Here is a 20,976-nt window from a genome sequence, read left to right as displayed (position 1 = left end):
CCTCCTTTTCATTCCCTTTCTTAAGGATGGTTCCTTTGGAACCTAAAGTGCACTCCCTTGCTAAGGAGCTTCCTTTTTGGATCCTCAATAGTATACTCCCTTGCTAAGGAGCTACCAAATGTGCACTACCCCCTTTTTTGGGACTGTCCCTTGCTAAGGACTAGTTGCAGTATGATTGTCCCTTGCTAAGAACTAACACAATACTGAACTTTTTAATCACGACTTGCCATAGGTTTTCAAAACATATTCAAGATGCTTACATAAATAATCCATTCATAATTCTCAAAATATCAATATATATTCACACATACAAGTTTAAATAAATTTAGGTTGTCCCACATGTTTTTCGTAAAATGAATATTCAACGTGCACATCAAGCATTTATAAAGTATCAATTTATATATAATATCAACATATTTATTTGATATAGAATAGCTTAATAACCAAACACTGTTTTGGGAAAACCCCCAAAATTAGCAAACACCACTTACCTCTTAGTTGCAAAAATAAAGGAAATCAACCTCCCTTGAATCACAACAAATCTGTAGAATTAGAACCTAGCAACACCAAAAATAGGTTCATCAATACACAATTTCCCACATAAAAATCTATTTTCACACTTAAACAGTTTTTTCCTAGACAAAATTGTTATATCCAAAATCCTCTATTTATTCACTTAACTATCCAATTTAATATTGGAAGCCACGTATAGCCTTAATTTATCCATCTAGTTGCTTAGCATTCCCACTTGATGCTGCTGGGTATTGACTCTAATATTATATATATACATCAAGTGGGATATCTATTGACTCTAACATTATATATATATATATATATATATATATATATATATATATATATATATATATATTAGGAAAATGAGAGTAAATATTATTAGTAAAATCCTTTTGAAAAATATGTTTCAAAAGCTAGAGTATAGTAGTAATATATTTTAGTTGTGCAGGACGATAAGTTTTAGGATGCCAATTATCATTTTTGGGAATATTGGGGTAGGAAGAAGACTTGTTCCAGACAAGTTTGAACCATGCTAAAGACTTGGTCAAAAGGCTAGTGCGAAGGATCCTTTTTTGAATTGTAGTATTCGTAGGACATTCTTTGGTGAAGATATTCTTTTCACTAAAGTTTTTGTCATTATGCAAGTCAACAAGAAAGACATCAATATTGTCGAGGTAACTATTATTCATCAAGACTTTGTGACAATTAGCAATTATTGTTGGCAACAAATTATCAGAGAATTGTCTACCAGTTTTCTTAGAGCTATCTTTTTGTTTAATGAAGTTAAGATGTTTATTAACAAGATTAAAAGCATTATCAATATGAGTTTCACACTTTGAGCAAAAATCAAATTTTACTTTTTGTCAAAAAGGATCAGTAGTAATTCCATAATCTTTAGTAAGAAAAGGGTATAAAGAGTTAATAAAAGGCAAATCAAGAATCACTTTATCAGTCATGTTTTCAACAAGCACAGAGGGAATTTTAAAACAAACATTATCATGGAAAACATGAGCATTGTTCAATTCATACTTGATTTTCATTTTTGCTCCATTAGCAGAAACTAATCTCTTAGTGGATTTTTCAAAATATTTAGAAGGAATCAGTCCTTCTTGAATACAATTAACATCAGCACCAGAATCAATCATAGCAACAACATCAAAGGCATAATCATGAGCAACAACAATTTTGACTTTAATGTACCATTTGGGCAGCATATGTTTAACAAGAGACAATTGATTATTAATCAAATTAATCAAGACACGATCAGAAACATTACCAGAAGGAGAAGCTTGTTGATCAGATTCATCTCCATCTTTTTGCTCATCATCATCAGATTGGTGGTTGTCCATATTTTTATCAATTTTCAGAATTAACAATTCTTGAAACATAATAATTCTCAAGATAATCAAAAAACAAAATATGTTGTTTTAACAAATTCATTTTTTCTCTCCATTTCCTTTTGATTCTGTCTTTTTCAGACTGAGCAAAAGTACTTTGGTAATACTTCCTTTTATCACGGTTTGCTTTAGAAAAGAATTCATTACTTAAAGCAACCATATCAATTTGAAAAGTAGGGATTTCAAAATTCATATCCATCAGACCAATAACACGTAATTGATTTTCAAAATCAAGGTTTTCAATAGGTGGAAAATCAGATCCAGAAGGAGCATCAGATTTAGCATCTTCTTCTTCTTTGTTAATATCAGAAGGAAATTCAGATTTTGTTGAATAATAAGTATTGCTAACTTGGGAATTGGTGATAGCAACTCCTTTTAGCTTCAAATCTTGTGGTTCAAAATTCTTTTTCAAAAATTCATCAACATCAGAATTTCTTTGAACAAAACTTTCAGATCCAGCAAAGGACTTTCTTCCTTCATTGATTCTTAAAGGTTTGTTATTAGGAAAACATTTGGTATCATCAAAAAATATTTTAACAGTTCCATCAGTGTATTGTGCAATTTTAGTAAGATCAAGTTCATCAAAAACAGGTTTAATAGGTGGTGCTACTTGTTCCAAAGTCCATTCTCTGGGAAGAGTAATATCTTGCCATTGAATCATTTTAGGGACTTGGATCTTAGCATCAGGGGTGGAACATTGAATCAACATAGTTTTTCCAGTAGGATCATGTCCTCTAGATCGAGGAGTTAGCTAGGAATTAAGCAATCTATAAAAAATTCGGTAAATAAGAGTGAAAGGTCTACTACCATCATCCATATCATAACCAGAAGTTAATATATTCAAAGTCAAAGCTTTGATAATATTAGGATTATCTAAAGCAAGAGCAAGATCAAAATAAATAATTCAAAGTATTGAAAATAGAAGTGTTTATTGAATGTACTTCAAAACACTTACAGTAGTAGTAGTCACAAGATTACAACAATCAACAGGGATCAGTGGGATAAACAGTACAAGGCTTGAAAGCTAGTCCTGGTTCTAGTTACAGGCTTTGTGTATCAGTGAGATATCTTGATCTAAGGAAGTCCTAGAGAGAGTTCTAAGGGAAATCCTAGAAAAGATTCTATCATTGAACTATTGACTAAGGCCAACTGCCTTAACATCTTCTCCTTTACTTGGTAGGAGAAAGTAAAATTTAATACTACCACTACTAAGTGGAATATTATGACTTCTTCGGCAGAAAAGAGGAACAAGGGGAAAGCACCGGCATAGGCTTTCCTCAAGACGAAAGGTTCCCAGCGGGACATCCTTTTGTAATGCATGAAGGCGCATCTTCTGGAGTAAAATCCAGTAATGCAACATCCCTTCAGGTTTTTACCCCAGCAGAGGTGACATATTCCAGTGGTGATATCATATTAACCTTACAAGAAGTATTGAACAAAGAAATGCAATTCCATAATGGAGTCTATAGTGAATTACCAGATTCTATTAAATTCATTCTTGACAACCTTCAAGCTTCCCACTCTTCAAACCACCATAAACTATTCAACAGAACCATGAGAGCACTTGAAATTCACCTTGTTAACCTTACTACCCAAATTGTTGACCCCACTACTGATAATGAGGCCTTTGCCAACGAACTTTTTAATTGCCTTGTTAACTTTCAAAACCATCATGATAAACCAAATCTGATTAGTCAACTCTTTGGCAAAGAGGAAATCCATTCAATGGATAGAAAGACTATAATGGGTACTGATTTCGCTAGATTGAGTCTAAAAAACCAATCTTTGCTAAAAAGTGTTGTTGCCAACTTGCCTCCAGAAGTACAATCTTGTATTTTTGAAAGCAAGGCTATGACCAAAGATCTTGATCTTTGGCTTAAACATTTCAAATCCCTTATTTCAATTGCTCCTACCATTGTTAAACCGGATGGCCCCAACAAAGGCTACATGAAAAAGAAATGGGGAAAATACCTTGGGAGCAGTCTTAGAGTACATGAAAAACCCATCCTTTCCCTGGCCTTTTGATTAATTATGAAGATGGTTCTGATAATGATCCTTTTTGGCTTTCTCAAATGTTCGAATTTGGTTTTATCAGACTCATCAAGTTAATGAGTCATGATCAGATTAACTAATTTCCTGATATTATTCAAAAAGCTGTCACTCATGTTGAAAGCCCTTATGTTTCCATCTGATGTTGGAGTACTTTGCCCAAATGGGAAAATAATAATTGGATGAATGTTCAACCTTCCAAGCATCTTGTTCTCATTAATGGATATACTCACCAAGGTCAATGGTATGAAGGAAATACTTATGTTTCACATAAGCATCCCTATGCTCTTGCTGAATGTTGGAGAAATTACTTCAATAATCGAATTCTAGATGTCTCTGAAGAATTATGGAAAGACTACCATTTCTTTGGTTGTACAGATAGAATCTCTGTTTTCCTTAATAGACCTTATGCTTTTGCAGTCCGACATTTACAATGGGCAGAACATGATGACCCAAGAATATTTCTCACAAGAGATCCTGTTTACGAACCATTAATGTATTGTGGTTTCTGTAACAAATATTCAACTTATCATGAACATGAATGCAATGATGATCCCCCATGGGATCCCTCTCCATGGGATCCTTATGCTGGTTACTCGTCTGATGCAGCTTTTACCTAGGAGCATAATGATCCCAGAACAAGACTTTCTTATTTGTCTAGCCAGATGATGCTACAATATTCACTAGTTACTATTTGCCGAAGATGCTTTCTTGATAACAATGATAACTTGTTGACTACTTACTTATTTATTCCATATGCCAAACCATTTTGGCACCACCACTACATTCCAACATTGTTGCAGCTTTCCTCTTTTGTTGACTTTCCAAGATAAGGGTTTTTTCCCGAGGATAAAGCTATTTACCTACTACCTTCATAATTGCTGATATTTTGGGCACAACATGCCAAACTACTTTTGGCTCCAAAGCCAATTTGATTCCTTCCGGATTTAACGCTACTGTTGCTCATGATGCCCCTCACGGGTCCTGATATGAATAGTAAAAATGTCACTATTCACTTTGTACTATTCACTTTGTACTATTCACTGCTTTATTTACTTATTTAAGGGGGGTTGTCCCTTATTTTTAAACTCAGAATCTTTTCTAGGATTTCCCTTAGAAATCTCTCTAGAACTTCCTTAGATCAAGATATCTCACTGATACATAAAGCTTGTAACTAGAACTAGGACTAGCTTTCAAGCCTTGTACTATTTATCCCACTGATCCCTATTGATCGTTGTAATCTTGTGACTACTACTATTGTAAGTGTTTTGAAGTACATTCAATAAACACTTCTGTTTTCAATACTTTGAATTATTTATTTTGATATACAACTGCTTGGCTGGTTCTACCGTCTCACTTTCAATTATCATTTACTTTGAATTATTCTATATATCTGTTATCTGTTGTGCTTCTGCCTTCTACGCTGTCGTCCTTCCCCATTTATGGTATCAAAGCCATTCTTTCCTTGGCTGATAGTGTTGTTGTGTCTTTCATATTCTGTCTGTGTCTGCCTGACCTTGTGATACTTCGTTAGCATCTTCCTCTTCTTTGTTAATATCAGAAGGAACTTCAGGTTGTGTTGAATAATAAGTATTGCTAACTTGGGAATTGTTGCTAGCAACTCCTTTTAGCTTCAAATCTCGTGGTTTAAAATTCTTTTTCAAAAATTCATCAACATCAGAATTTCTTTTAACAAAACTTTCAGATCCAGCAAAGGACTTTCTTCCTTCATTGATTCTTAAAGGTTTGTTATTAGGAAAACATTTGGTATCATCAAAAAATATTTTAACAGTTCCATCAGTGTATTGTGCAATTTTAGTAAGATCAAGTTCATCAAAAACAGGTTTAATAAGTGGTGCTACTTGTTCCAAAGTCCATTCTCTAGGAAGAGTAATATCTTGCCATTGAATCATTTTAGGGACTTGGATCTTAGCATCAGGGGTGGAACATTGAATCAACATAGTTTTTCCAGCAAGATCACGTCCTTTAGACCGAGGAGTTAGCTGGGAATCAAGCAATCTATAAAAAATTCGGTAAATAAGAGTAAAAGGTCTACTACCATCATCCATATCATAACCAGAAGTCAATATATGCAAAGTCAAAGCTTTAATAATATTAGGATCATCTAAAGCAAGAGCAAGATCAGGATAACAATCAAAATAAACAGGACCATCATACAAAGAAGTAGTAATCATGCCAAGAATGCTATCATTAAATTTCTTAAATCTAGCATCACGTAAACACATAAGCACAGAAGCATCAATTCCTTTTCTGGTTAAAGGTTTAACAGCAACTTGAACCAAACCAATGTGTAAATATTTAAGATTTTTCTTGGACAAAAACTCATATATATATATATATATTCAATCTAACATGGCTCCCATGTACAAGCCTTAATTCATTCATCTAGTTGCCTATTCCCCCATTAAAGCTGCTGGACAAGTTTTAGAAAACAATAAAAGGGTGATAGTTGATTTGGTCAACAATGGAGGCTATGTGTGAATACATATTAACACAAGCACCCTTATCCCTTTAACATAGTCACAAAGTCCAAGCCTATTACTCTATTTGTTCAATTTCAAAGTCTATGGTGACCATACGACTATATATATACAATTCCTACTACAATAATCATCATGGTCTGCTAGAGAAGCCAAAACTCCCTTTTAAAGGCTTTAAATCTTCATAGTAAAAAATTATTATACATATATCTATTCAATCAAATATAGGAAGCCATGTAGAAGCCTTAACTATCAATCTAGTAGCCTATAATTCCCATGATGCTGTTGGACTTGTTTTAGCCAATAACAAAAAGGTGATGGTTGATTCGGTCAACAATGGAGGCTGCACTCTTTTCTATTAGTATAGAGATAGTCTAGGTTCATAACAATTTCTACCTATGACTATTCCAACTTCTTAAATCTAGAGCATTAGAAAATCATACATGTAGACTCCAACTCAACGCCACAGTGAAGAAAGCAGAGTTCAATAGTCGGCTGAAGCAAAAGGAAATACATGTGTGACCAAAGAGGAAGAAAGCTAGGGTTTTATTTATTTAATAAATTTTTTTAAAGCTTAATAAGGCCCATATATATATATATATATATATATATATATATATATATATATATATATATATATATACTTATGTCACCTCACTTGGGCTTCATATTCCAAAGTATATATCTCACTTTTAATATCTTAGGCCTAGATCAATTTAATCCATTTAATTGTAGGCCTCTTTTATAATTTAAGTATAATAATTAAATTGGTATAAAAAAAATACAGGGTGTTACAGCTAAGATCCAAGTCCCCAAAATGATTCAATGGCAAGATATTACTCTTCCCAAAGAATGGACTTTGGAATGTGAAACACCACCTATTAAAACTATTTTTGATGAACTTGATCTTACTAATATTCAACAATATGATGATGGTACTGTAAAAATCTTTTTTAGTGAACATGAACCTTTGAGGATTTTATTATACTCCTACAACTGATTAAGAAATTCACAAGAAGTTGGATCAAACTATTTGTGTGCCTTTGAATTGTAGGGTTTTTTTGCTTTTTTACACAATTGCAAGAAAGTGGTAGGTCTATCATAAGCATAAAGATGATCATAAGTTCAGATCTTGACAAACAATTGAGATACTGTGGTAATAGATTCTAATAGCATTTGTCCTTTCTAAAAATCTAAACAATTTATAGGATTCTAGCCACAAATATTTGGCATAAATTCTATGATGCAAAAATAATTTTGGTATCCCACAGTAGAAACAAGAGAGGACTACAGAAACTTTTAGTTAGATGCACACCACTTTTTTTTTTTAAATCTTTCTGTAGTATTTATTGTTTCAGTTTGAGACCAACATATTTTTAGGGAAAGTTTGGGTTTCCAACTAGTATATATTAATTCCACCAAATTTAGATATGTTGTAATCATTTTTTCAAATTTTAATTTGAGCAAATTTTATGTAAAATTCTGAATTTATACATTGGCTGGGGGGGGGGGGGGCGGGGAAGGGAAATGAGATCCACCTCCACCTCTACTTCCACATACCATTTACCAATCCAACTCCATGGCATTTAAAGCCGGGGAATAAAGATGCATTCTTCCATTTTGTTTTTAATTTTTAATTTATAAATGTGCAAAATGTCTAAGGTACATATTGGGTACATATGCAGGCACAAAAACAATGGAAAATGTGGGTCTGATTATCGGGATTGTAGAAATGATAGTTGCTCCAATGTGGAAATGCTGCAATTGTTATAGAGGCGCTAATAATATAGGATAACTCCCAAGGAAAAATGGCAGGATTTAGAACTTCGGAAGTTAGACACAATCTCTAGAATGAAAGCACAACTCCTTCCGGGAAATACTCCTAAGCAAGAAGTTGAAGGTTGGCTCCAAGATGTAGAAAAGATGAAAAAGGAAATAGAAGCCATTGAACGTAAGTTGGAGAAGGGAAGTGTTTCTCACGTGCACACATAGGAAAAATTGCTTTTAATAAGTTACAAGAGGTGGAGAAACTTTATGAAAGGGGTAATTTCTCTAATAGTTTGGTAGTTGATCCACAATACAAAATGGAGAAGTCTTGCCAATACCACCAACATTAAGAGGGGAAAGCACAACCAAAAGTGTAAAGGAAGAAATTTGGGCATGTATGATGGATGATAATGTTCAAAAGATCGGTGTTTATGGCATGGGAGGCATTGGAAAATCAACTCTCCCATTGGAAAATCAACTATCATGAAACAAGTCAATAATCTCCTATTAAAAGCGACAGACAAGTTTGATAGTGTAGTTTGGGTCACTGTGTCAAAGGCATTTAGTGTTGGCCAACTACAAAATGACATTGCCAAAAAGTTAAATTTAAAATTTGAAATTGATGATGTAACAACAAGGGCAGCCAAGTTAATGGAAGCATTGGAAAAAAAGAAGAGACATGTGCTAATCTTGGATGATATGTGGGAAGCATTTGCTCTTGAGAAAGTAGGAATTCCATAACCTACTTTAAAAAATGGATGCAAATTAGTATTGACAACTCGCCTTCTTGATGCTTGTCGAGGAATGAGCTGTGAAGGGATCAAAATGGAGCTACTTTCAAAAGAGGAGGCACGGAAGTTGTTTTCAGATCAAATGGGTTATGATGTTTTTAAAAATCCAGATTTGAAAACACTAGTAGAAGAGGTTATTGAAAAATGTTCTCAGTTGCCTCTTGCAATTGTTACGATAGCTGCAAGTTTCAAACCCTTAATTAATGATTTCGAGTGGAGAGATGCATTGGAAGAGTTGAAGACATCAATAATAAGGACCAACAATAGAGAGGAGCAGGTACTTGAGACACTTAAATTTAGTTATGAACGATTGAAAGGTGAGAAACTTAAACAATGTCTTTTCCATTGTGCACTATACCCTGAAGTAGGGTTGTCCACGGGTCGGGCTGAGTCGGTTTTCGACCTAACCCAGACTCGACCCGCCGGCAGCGGGTGGAGGGTGGAGTAACCCGAAACCGACCGCTAGAAAAATCGATCGGTTCGGTTTCAGGTGATGGTGAACGTCAATCAGGCCGGATCGGTTGCCAGAATTAAAAAAGGAGTCGAAATCTGGAGAGAAAAAAAAAATTGTCGTCAAAATCTGGAATTTTCGTTGGAAATTGGAAAATCCCACAGGAAACTTCAAAAAACTCGACGGAAACTGGAAAAATATCGCCGGAACTTGGAAAATATCACCGGAAATTGGAAAAAATTGCCAGAAACTAGTTTTTTTTTTTTCTGAAATCTGCATTTTTTTCGCTAGAAATTGTTGAAATTCGGCCGGATATGGCTTGTTTTTGCAGGATTTGGTAGGATTTTTTTATAGCTTCGGTCGGGTTCGGGTTGCTCAGGTTTTGGAGATACAAATCCGCCACTCGACCCATTGACGTCGGTTTTTGAGAACGATAACCCGTCGCTAACCGACTGGACCTTCGGTTTGGGCCAGAATCGAGTCGGCATCGGGCGGTTTGGCTAGGTTGTCGGGCGGCGGGCGGGTCTGGACAGCCGTACCCTGAAGACGTCGAGATTGAAAAACAAGAGTTGATAGAACATTTGATTGATGAGGGAATTATTGAAAAAATGAAGAGTAGGCAAGTGGAGTTTGATAGAGGCTATTCTATATTGACTAAACTTGAAAATGCGTGCTTATTAGAATGTGAAATTGATGCATATTATGGATCAGGAGGAAAATTTTGTAAAGATGCATGATTTGGTAAGAGAAATGGTCCTCGAGGTCGCAAGTCCTCAATTTATGGTAGAAGGTCGCTTGGGATTGGAGGATTTATCAAATGAAGTAAAATGGAGAGAGGGCCTTGCAAAGGCTTCTTTGATGTACAACTACGTATCAACAATCCCTTCTAATGTATCACCAAGGTGTCCTAACCTGTCAACCTTGTTGCTGAAAGGTAACCGTTCATTAGAAAACGTCCCAAATTCTTTGTTTAAGCATTTGCATGGGCTCAAGTTTCTTGATCTATCAGATACTGGTATTGAATCTTTGCCGAATTCAGTCTTTAGCTTGGAGAATCTTAATATATTAAGCCTTAGATGGTGTAAGAAATTAAAGCATGTGTCTTCATTAGCAAAGTTCACAACATTGAGGAAGTTAGACCTTGGGAGAACTGGAATTACAGAAGTACTTGATGGTTTAGAAATGTTGGTCAACTTGACATACCTCGATCTGGACGCAAAGGATCTAAAAATCATGCCACTTGGGATTTTACCTAAACTTTCTCGTCTCCAGTACCTTAGAGTTTCTATATTTTTATAAGATCCTTAAAGAAAGGGGCACTTGCATGTTACCAAATTGAAGTGAAAAATTCTGTGAAATACTTTCATCAGAAATTTGAAGATGTAGAAAAACGTGTATTTTTAGGAGACTGCAATTTAAGAAGAGGAGATGAGTCCCTTGTGCTACCAGAAGACGTGCAATCCCTAGAAATTATAAGATGTCACGATTTTAGAAGTCTATGCGGTGTTCCATCTTTGAAGGACGCAATGGAATTGAAGAAAATACTTCTTAGCAGTTGCGAAGGAATAGAGCACGTGCTTTCTACTTCTTCTTCTTCTTCTGTTTCCGATTCTCTTCAAACTCTCGAGATTTTAAAACTTGAAAATTTGAAAAACCTACGCGGGCTGTTTAGGAAAGAGAGAGCTGCATCAGCACGGGTCCCACTTGATACCTTTTCCAGTCTCAAAGTAATGTATATCGTTCAATGTCCAATAAAGAAGCTGCTTCCGCTTGGATTGTTACTGCACCTGCACAACCTGGAAGAGATTCAGGTTGAGAAATGTAGGAAATTAAAGGAAATAATAGCAGAAGCATGTGATGAATTTGAAGAAGATGAAGAGGAAAAAGAGGAGAAAGGAATGGACACTACCAAAATCACTCTCCCCAAATTGAGGTTTTGTGCTTTTGGCGAATTTACCGGAACTGAAGACCATCTGCAGTTGCAGTAAAGTAATAGTTTGTGATTCTCTTGAAAAGATTGAGATACGTGAATGTCCAAAGGTGAAGAGACTCCCTCTCTCTCTGCCCCGTCTTAGTAATGGGTATCTTCACTCTTAAATCTTGCGATTTATTATTACGCAAATTAATCCAATTAGTTGCTTATCTTTTTTTCCTTTTTCCTTTTATATACCCTTTTAATTGCCCAGCCGGGAAGAAGATCCGAATGCTTGCACGATTTGTTGATGTGCTGAGCAGTGAGCATATTCAACACGGCCTCTCTGTAAGTAAACTACGAATGCACATGCTTAACCTCAGTATCCATGTAAATTGTTTTCACGATTGGTTCCTTTTTCTGTTTTCGCCTCATATAGGATATATCAGTATCACCAAGCCAAAGCTGACATGGAATATATCCGTGGTGTACCAGCGAGGAGAACTTCACTCTCAATATTACAACTCTGTGTGTGTTCTTAATTAATTACTTAGTCTAAACTCTTTTGTGTTATGAACATGTGTTCCTCGTTAGCCTAGTGGGAAAATCTTGTGTAATAATGATCCTCTGTGTAATTTGTTTTAATGATCGTACAATTCATCAATCATTCTCCGCATTTTTTTTTTCCTGTGATTATTAGAGAAGAGTAGAAGAATTTTTTATGGTGTTGGTGTTTACATCATGGTCCTAGTTAATCCTTCGATGCTTGCTTTTGCAGAGATTATAATTTCCAAGAGATCTAAGTTAAAATTTTATAGCAGAATGTTATATATTGGACTCCTCTGTCCCTGGATAAACGTGGTCCATAACTAGTGCACAATAGGGAAAAGTGGTGACCTTATCTTGGTGTTAGTACAGTTAGTGCTGTTAGCTTTGCTCAACAAACATTTCGTTCAGTGTAATTTATCAGTCTAATCAATAATAATCTTTGGTTAGTAGGCTAATCTTTTAACAAGATATTTTAGCAAATGTGCATTAAATTTACCAAGCTCTTGAGAGACCCCTTCTCTGTGATAGCAGTAAAGTCATACTTTGTGATTCTCTTGAAACGAATGAGATACACAGATGTCCTAATCTTAAGAGACTCCCTCTCTCTGTTCCCCTTCTTAATGGACGACTATCTCCTCCCCTTCTCTTAAACATTGCTTTTTATAAAGATCATATTTCCAATTGACCTAATTTGTAATTTTTATTGCGGAATGCGGTATATATCTTGTGCTCAATATACAAAATTGGTTCATATCTTGTCAATATCCTTTGTAACTATGCTTATTAATTTGTTTTTTATGTGTGGTTTGATAATCTGGGAACTAGTGTGCTTATGCATCTTTGATCTTCAATTTTTTTTTTCCTGGGGGAAGGGGAGACTGGGTAGATCACTTGAGCTATCTTCCGTGATCCACTAAAATGTCATCAGGATCTTTTCCTGCCATCTCTGTTCTTTTTGTGTTGATAACCAGCCTATTTTTTGGATGATTAAATGTCATTGAATTTATATTTATTTCGTTTCTTTTCCTTTTCTTTCTAGTCCCTTCTTCCTGTTCTCTTGATTCCTCCCTCAAATACAACTTAGTTCATGCTTTTAAATGATATCAAATTTAATTTCATCACAAGTTTACAGGTGTAAAATAATTCTCAAAACTACTAGTGCAGAACTTTCTCATTTCTACAGTGTGGGTACGTGATTATTGCCATAAATAAATGTTATATGAGTTTAGTTCAAGATTAAAATTAATATTTTTTTAATCAACACAAGAGACAGAACAGGTTGATCTTGAATTAATCAAAACTCAACTAAACCAACAATCGTTTAGGATCAATGCCTGTCTAGGAGCTGAATCAGTACTTGGCAAAAGATGAAGCACAGTCTAAGATCAGTCAATCAGTACACTCCCTCTTTTAATGTCTTGTGATATTTTTTTACTTTTTTGAAACCAAAATCTTTGTATGACCCTAGTCCAAATTGGTGTCCAAAATTTACTTAGCTTAAATACCATACTATTAGGTTAGGTATTATAAATCATAAGTACATACTCTTATCAAAAAATTTAAAAATAAATAAATAAATAAGGACATTTATCACTGTAAGTCAGCACTTATCTGGTCATTGAGGAAGGCAGGAACCTCCTCTATCCAGAGCTCAATATCCTCAATAATATTGCATATCGGGCTGAACTTTGAGCTACTTTATTTGCTGATCTTAATAAATGACTAAGGCTACAAAGTTTTTTTTTTTTTTTTTTGATAAGTACTAAGGCTACAAAGTTCAAACTGATTAGTTAGCAACTGTGCATCTGAAACCAGGTGACATATTAACACCCAATCATCCTTGGTTGAGTTCGATGCTGTGATAATATGCAGGGAATCACCTTCTAGAATTACCTTTGTGAATCCCAAGTCAATAGAAAACTGTAGAGCACATGTTGCTGCCCTAAGTTCTGCTGCATTTGCCTATCTAGAGTATGTTTAATTTCTTAAATGGTTAAAATTATTAGAATGATTATATGTATGTTACATTTAAGGTTGGGACAACTTATACATTCACTAGGGAATAGTAGGAGTTCTGGTCAAGCATTTGTCTAAACATACTGAAAAGATGGTGCAATATTTTCTATTAGATAATAAGAAGATTGGTGTAATATGTTCATTACATTTGAATTTATATATTGTACATTGATGCTAAATTTTACTATTGATTTGTTCTTGCTTCCTGAACTCTTGGACTTTTTACTGTCAATTTTGGAAAAGGTGGAATGGTGGTCTATTTGGTCTGAGATAAAAGGATATATTGATGAGTCACCTCACTTGAGATGTGTAGCACCATTCATTTCAATAATATTAGTTGAACTATTTTTAATAATTGATAAATTTTATTTTTTTTTTTTTTTTTTAAAAATGAGAGGGAAGAGGATTAAAAAATATGTTTATGTTAATAAATTTGTGCTTTACTTGTTGATGCATGTATTTTGCTTCCCATATATTCACAAAATTTCTCTCCACTATTTATGTGGAGAATGGGAAGCTTTTAGAGGACGCAAATAATAATATTTTTTCTATTTGCATAAATTTAATTCAGAAAATTTTCTCTTCAAGTTGATAAGACTTTTACCTATGATCCATTGTTATAGACGAGATGAGGCTTTGAAATATTTTTTTCAATTGACAACCTAAATGTGTTAAGTAGGGATAAAACATTCAAATGAAATATTTTCATCATGAAACATACTCTATGCAATAAAATTATTATCCCTATCTTATGATGTAAGGCTCATTACCTTATAACGATGTGAGTATTGTATCGAAGAGAAACATAAATAAAATTGTTATTCTTCCTTGTCTTTTGCTATTTTATCAGTTTTTTTTGAGCTGCAGGCTTACAGGAAAACCTACTTGAATATACTGTAATCTTTCATTATGTTTTGAGTATACTATTTAGTTCCCTGTAAGTTCAACATTGCTGCTTGGTTCCTGTTTCACATGGTGTAGCATCTGTAGTGCAGCATTTTGCATATGTTATGAAAATACTTATGGCCAGTTTGGTTGAAGGGGGAGGGAGGGGAAGAAGAGAAGAGTTGGCCGGAAATTATGTATTAGGGTTAATTTATGTTTTTGTATTTATTTCTGACTTTAATTTTCAAGGTACAAGGGAGAAAAGTTTAATTTGTTGAATGGTTGCTTTTAGATTTACTGAATTGTTAAATGTAAAAACTACGTATTAGAAATCAATGTATATGATGACATATAGAATTTAGAGAGTTACTTGGAACCTTGGTTTGTTTGCTCTCTCTCTCTCTCTCTCTCTCTCTCTCTCTCTCTCTCTCTCTCTCACACACACACACACACACACACACACACACACTCACATTTGGTAGTCAAAATATACAAGAGCAACAAGGAACAAAATAGCTGTGCATAACAAAGTCAGCAGGGGACTCAGACCACATCCAACTACTTTCTAGCTCATTCCATATTCATAAAGCTATTAGAAGCCTTACTGTTGTCTGACCTCAACCAACATTAATTGACTAATGGATCTAAACCAGCAATGTTGTAACTGTGTTAATAGGATCCTAATGTCAGCAAGCCTCTAACATCTAACTGTACCTTCTAATAAGTCAAAAGAAGCACATAGTTGAAGTTTTCCGGCAAACCCAAAGTTAATGTTTTCCTGACAGCCAACATAATGCCAGTCTTGAGTCATTTGTGTTTTCCCCTCTTAAAGCTTTCACATTCTATCCCAAACCTTGGGATCTAACAAAAGCCCACCCTAGCCTCATAACGAACTTAACTTAGTATAAGGCCAGAATATTTCAATAGAGTTTGACAAAGGTGTGTCATACACCGATAATACTAGTTGCTGGTTCCACTACCAGAGGTCTTGCCCATCTGATCAGTCACACAATTAAGTTTCTCAGCCTCTAGCCTCTATGTCCTTGTTCTCATCTCGGGAACTAGGCCAAAGAAATGGTCAATTGGAATTATGGTTTTAAGCAGTAATAAGTTATATCTGGTTTAAATTTAGAGAAATGTTGTGTCCACACACATTTTCACAATATTTTCACAACAAATCTTAAGTGACAGGTTATTACGGGTTGTTATTGGTAGACAAAATAGTAATTTCAATGGTAGATTCAAATTAGTACCAATAATAACTTACCACCTATGATTTTTTATGAAAGTGTTGTAAAAATGTTGTGGACATAACATTCCTCTTACATTTATGTTCTATTTTTTATGCTAAAGCTGGTGAAAATGGCTGATCTCTGGAAAATTTTAGAACATTCCTTTTGTGGAGATCATAATTCCATTCGATTTAATTTGTGTTATTTGTAGCAGAATAACAGCTCTAGGATTCCTCTATCCCAATAAAGACATGGTCTATACCTCTGGTGTTCAGTGATTGTAGATATCTTTTGTAGCTATTCCTATCAACATGCTCTGTATGTATGGTATGATAATCTGGAAACAAGTATGCTAATGATAAAAGCTTCTTTGATCATCAGTTTGGGTTACTCCATTGATTCATGTTTTCAACTCTTTTTGGGTTAATTAGTTAAGAATCATCCACCAAGATGTCACCACAATTTTCTCCCTACTTCTATTTTCTTTCTGTGTCACTAATCAGTAGGGGTGGCAATTGGGTAGGTTGGGTCAATTTTGGAAATGATTCAGGTCACTGCTTGTGCTCAGTTAGAGGAAATAGTAGCAAAAGCATGTGATGAATTTGAAGAAGAAGAAAAAGAGGAGGAAGGAATGGACAGTATCAAAATCACTCTCCCCAAATTGAGGGTTTTAGAACTGTTTGGCCTACCAGAACTGAATACAATCTGTAGGAACAGTAAAGCAATAGTTTGTATTCTCTTGAAATGATTGAGATAGTCCAATGTCCAAAGCTGAAGAGACTCCCTCTCTCTCTGCTCCTTACAGATATCATAGTTCCAACTGATCTAATAAAATTTGTGATTTTTTTTATTGCGGAATGTCAAATCTTATATTTCTCTATCATTGGAAAAATCTGGTATATACCTTGTGCTCGATGTACAAAATTGGAGCACATCTTGTCAATGTTCATTGTAACTATGCCTATCAATATGCTCTATATGTGATTTGATAACCTGCAAAAACGTATGCTTATGATGCAAGCATATTTGATCATCAATTATGCGTACTTTTTTGCTTCATGTTTTCACTTTTTTTGGGGTTGACTTTAGAAGTCTTGGGTGATCCACGATCTTCCCCTAGCCTCTCTACTCTTTTTGTGTTGATAATCAGCATTGGTTTTGGGTGATTAAATGTCACTGAATTTATATTTATTTCCATTCCTTTTCCTTCTTGCTATATTCTCAATTCCTCCCTTGAATACAATTTAGTTCATTAACAATATCAAATTTGGTTTCATCACTAGTTAATACTTGTAAAATCATCCTCAAATCTACCATTGTAATCTATACAGATGTTTGGCATTTTTCAATGGGGATATTTGATTATTGCCATAAATAAATGTCATATGAATTTAGTTTAAGGTTTAAACGAACAATTCATTACTTAACCCAAGAGACAAAACAAATGGATCTTAAATTAATCAAAACACAACTTGACCAGTCCAGAAGCTGAATTAGTACATGGCAGAAGATGAAGTCCAGTCTAAGATTAGTTGGTTTGCCACCAACTTGCCTCTTTTATTGTATTGTGATACTTTTACACTTATACTTTCACTTGGGTATCACAGGACTTCTGGTAAGTATTTGTCTAGGCATACTGAAAAGATGGTCCAATCTTTTTCTTTAAGGTTTTAAGAAGAATTGTGTAATATGTTCATTACTTTTGAACTCGTATATTGTAAATAGATGCTATTTTTCACTAGAGTCATTCTCACTTCTTGAAATCATAGAATTTTGTACTGTCAATTTGGAAATAGTGGAATGGTGGTCTATTTGGTTTGAAATGAAAGGGTATATTGATGAGTCACCTCATTTGAGACCTCTAGCACCGTTCATTTCAAATATATTAGTTGAACTATTTTTAATAACTAGTGGATGTCCCGCGCGATGCGTGTGTTCGTTATTAGTTATTCTATAATACTCATGTGTTATAATGTTTGAAAAATTAATTTTGATGATGTATTATACATCACTAAAATATAATGAATGAAAAAAATTGTAACACAATATATCCATAAGTAACCATAATTAATTAGACTTTAAAAATATCACTATATGCCCTTTTATGTTTGATCAGATGTACATGTATATTTAGTTCTTACATTTGACTATTTCCAATATAAAATTTTTTATTATTTCCTTTTCTTTTCTTTAAAAGTTTTTTTTTTTAAAAGAAAACACGTAAAATTTTGAAGGCTAAACATCTAAAATTTAAGGTTTATAATTTCTAATTCTTAAAACTAAATATATACGCCAAGAGATTAAAAATAAAACAATAATTGAATAGGGTAATATAAACTTATATTATTTCGTATCTTACGTTTAATTTTACTTACATCTGAGTACCTTAATCACTTACAAAGATTAAATACTTTCCAAAAAAATAAATAAAAACAAAAAACATATACCTTTTAGAAACCTCATATGTTGTAAAATGATTGTATCAAGCTTTGATAGTGTTGTTAATGAGTTTACTTACGTCTGAGTACCTTAATCACTTACAAAGATTAAACACTTTCTAAAAATATAAATAAAAACAAAAAGCACATACCTTTTAGAAATCCCTAATGTTATGAAAGTATTGTATCAAGTTTTGATAGTATTGTTAAGGAGTTTAGAGCATATGCACCTGAAACCAAAGACAATTTCATACTCTTTTTTACACTAATTTCTAACTTTGTCTCTCTATCTTTCCAGTCCTATTTTTCTTTTGGCCTTTTGATATTTTGTGAAACTGGAATATATAAAAGAACATGAAAACTAACATTGAATGGAGAAAACCTTTCATTTCTTAAATTAATGAAATTAAAAATGGAAGAGTTCAAGAAGTTGGAAAAGGGAGTAGAACCAAATCTTTAGTAATTTTCTACATTTATGGCTTAAACTAATCGTTAATAAGAAGATGGAAGGTGAAAGGCTAAACGAAAAAGTACTCATACAAAGTGACACATGGCAGAACCTCGTGCACTTCTGCATGAGGTCTCTGCTTTTATATATATATTGACTAGTAGATGTCCCGCGCAATGAGTGAAAACTTTATACTTTTATTTTGAAATAATTTCTAACTATTCTTTATGGCCTCATAACACTCAGCTTATGTTCAATTATAATATACATATCATTAAGAGGAAGAAAATAAAAAGAACCAAAATTATTATGAATAAACATAATTAGGAAAGAGAGTGGAAAACGGGGCATATAATTTGTTGGCTTCAAGAGTCTTTTACATTAGAAATTAAAATAAAAAACAAATTAAAGGAATTATTGTTTCTATCATATAAACCGTCTATTATTTATTTTTAATAGATTCCACCATATAAATAAATATGGTGTCCAAATAATCCATTTTTGTGCCAAAATACTATCAACGATAGGAAGAGGAAAGAGCAAATTGATGTGAAACTCAATAATAAGAGTCTTATCAAGAAGATTGTAGAAAGAGTTTCTCAAAGTGTGCATCCTATTTATGATGCCGGCCCATATTTTGGAGAATGTGGGAAAAAGTTAATGTGGAAGGGTCAAGCTTGATTCATAATACGTAAGGTAATAAGTAGGTTTGAGCTTTTCAAAAAGTTTGGTCAAATTTTAATTTAATTTTGAACTACAACCCATCTTTTAGATAAAAATTAAAAAAAAAGTTAATGTGATCTTTTTGATAATAGTAAAAAAAAACTTAATGAAAAGAGGTTAAAAAAACTTAATGAAAATAGGTTAAAAATCCTAAATGAAATATTAGAGTGTTACATAATAGAACCTCATGCACTCTTGCATGAGGTATCTGCTTAATATTTTATGTAAAATGGTTTTGAAGAATGTTATATATGTATTGTAGCATAATTGTTATAGAACTTTATTAGTAATGAGTTCATCATAAAAAGCAACAATTATAAATTGCACACACATCCATTATAATTATTCAATTGAAGTAATGTGAAAAGAAAAAAAAACTTTGAAGGAATAATATAGAATAAAAGTTGATATAGAATGTGTCTTTCTCTTTCTTCTTAATTCTAAAACAACATACACACCTCAAAAACCCACAGTCAATTACATCATTCACAAAACCCACAAATCCACAACATCCGACCTTCATGTCAAAATTGTAATTGTCGTTGTCACTCAACTTAAAATGCAAACCCCCATTCCTTGGTTGTAACCAACTCATACGGGTTAGGATTAGATGTAACAGCAATGTTAGAGATAGGTAGGTATTGTTGAGAAATTAAAGGTAAATGACATCGTTTTTAGTCTGTGTGTATTTAACATGAGATGGCATGAAGGGTTATAGATGGGTATATATAAAAGGGTAGAATTGCAAGAGGTGAAAATTGTAAATTAAAATGCAATATGAGTGACGAATGAAAAGACTTGAAACATTGAATCAAATGATACAAAAAATATTTATTTTTTAATTCAAAAAGCCTTGAAACATTGAACCAAATAAAACAAAAAGTCAATATTTAATTTGTTCTTATCTCTAATGTGGCACTTGAGAATATTTCAATTCTCTTTATATAGAAGCAAAACCTCGTGCTTTCCCACATGAGATCTCTACTTTTATATATATATATATATATATATATATATATTGATTGATAAATTTCATAGAATAGGCGAAAGCGGAAAGAATTAAAAATTACTTTTAGGTTAGTAAATTTTGTGCTTTACTTGATGTTGCGAGTGTTTTCAATCCCAATATATTCAAAATTTATGTGGAAAATTAGAAGCTTAAAGAGGACACAGACGGTAATTGTCTTGATTTGCATAATTTTAATGCAGAAAATTTTCTCTTTAGGCTAATAAGATCATAAGACCTTTACTAGAACCCATGCTCCATTGTTGTGCTCAAGATGAGGCTTTGAAAAATATTT

At 33.5% G+C, this 20,976-nt stretch overlaps 1 pseudogene; it reads left to right on the top strand.

The window, feature by feature from the left end:
* The first annotated feature begins 8,159 nt into the window (after positions 1 to 8,159).
* Positions 8,160 to 12,065, top strand: LOC142641560 (putative disease resistance protein At4g10780; annotated as a pseudogene).
* Positions 12,066 to 20,976: the final 8,911 nt, after the last annotated feature.

The sequence above is a fragment of the Castanea sativa genome, chromosome 6 (genome assembly GCF_040712315.1).
Source record: "Castanea sativa cultivar Marrone di Chiusa Pesio chromosome 6, ASM4071231v1".
In the NCBI taxonomy this organism is placed as follows: domain Eukaryota; kingdom Viridiplantae; phylum Streptophyta; class Magnoliopsida; order Fagales; family Fagaceae; genus Castanea; species Castanea sativa.
Note: the sequence above shows the minus strand (reverse complement) of the source record. Positions and strands in the feature narration are given on the sequence as shown.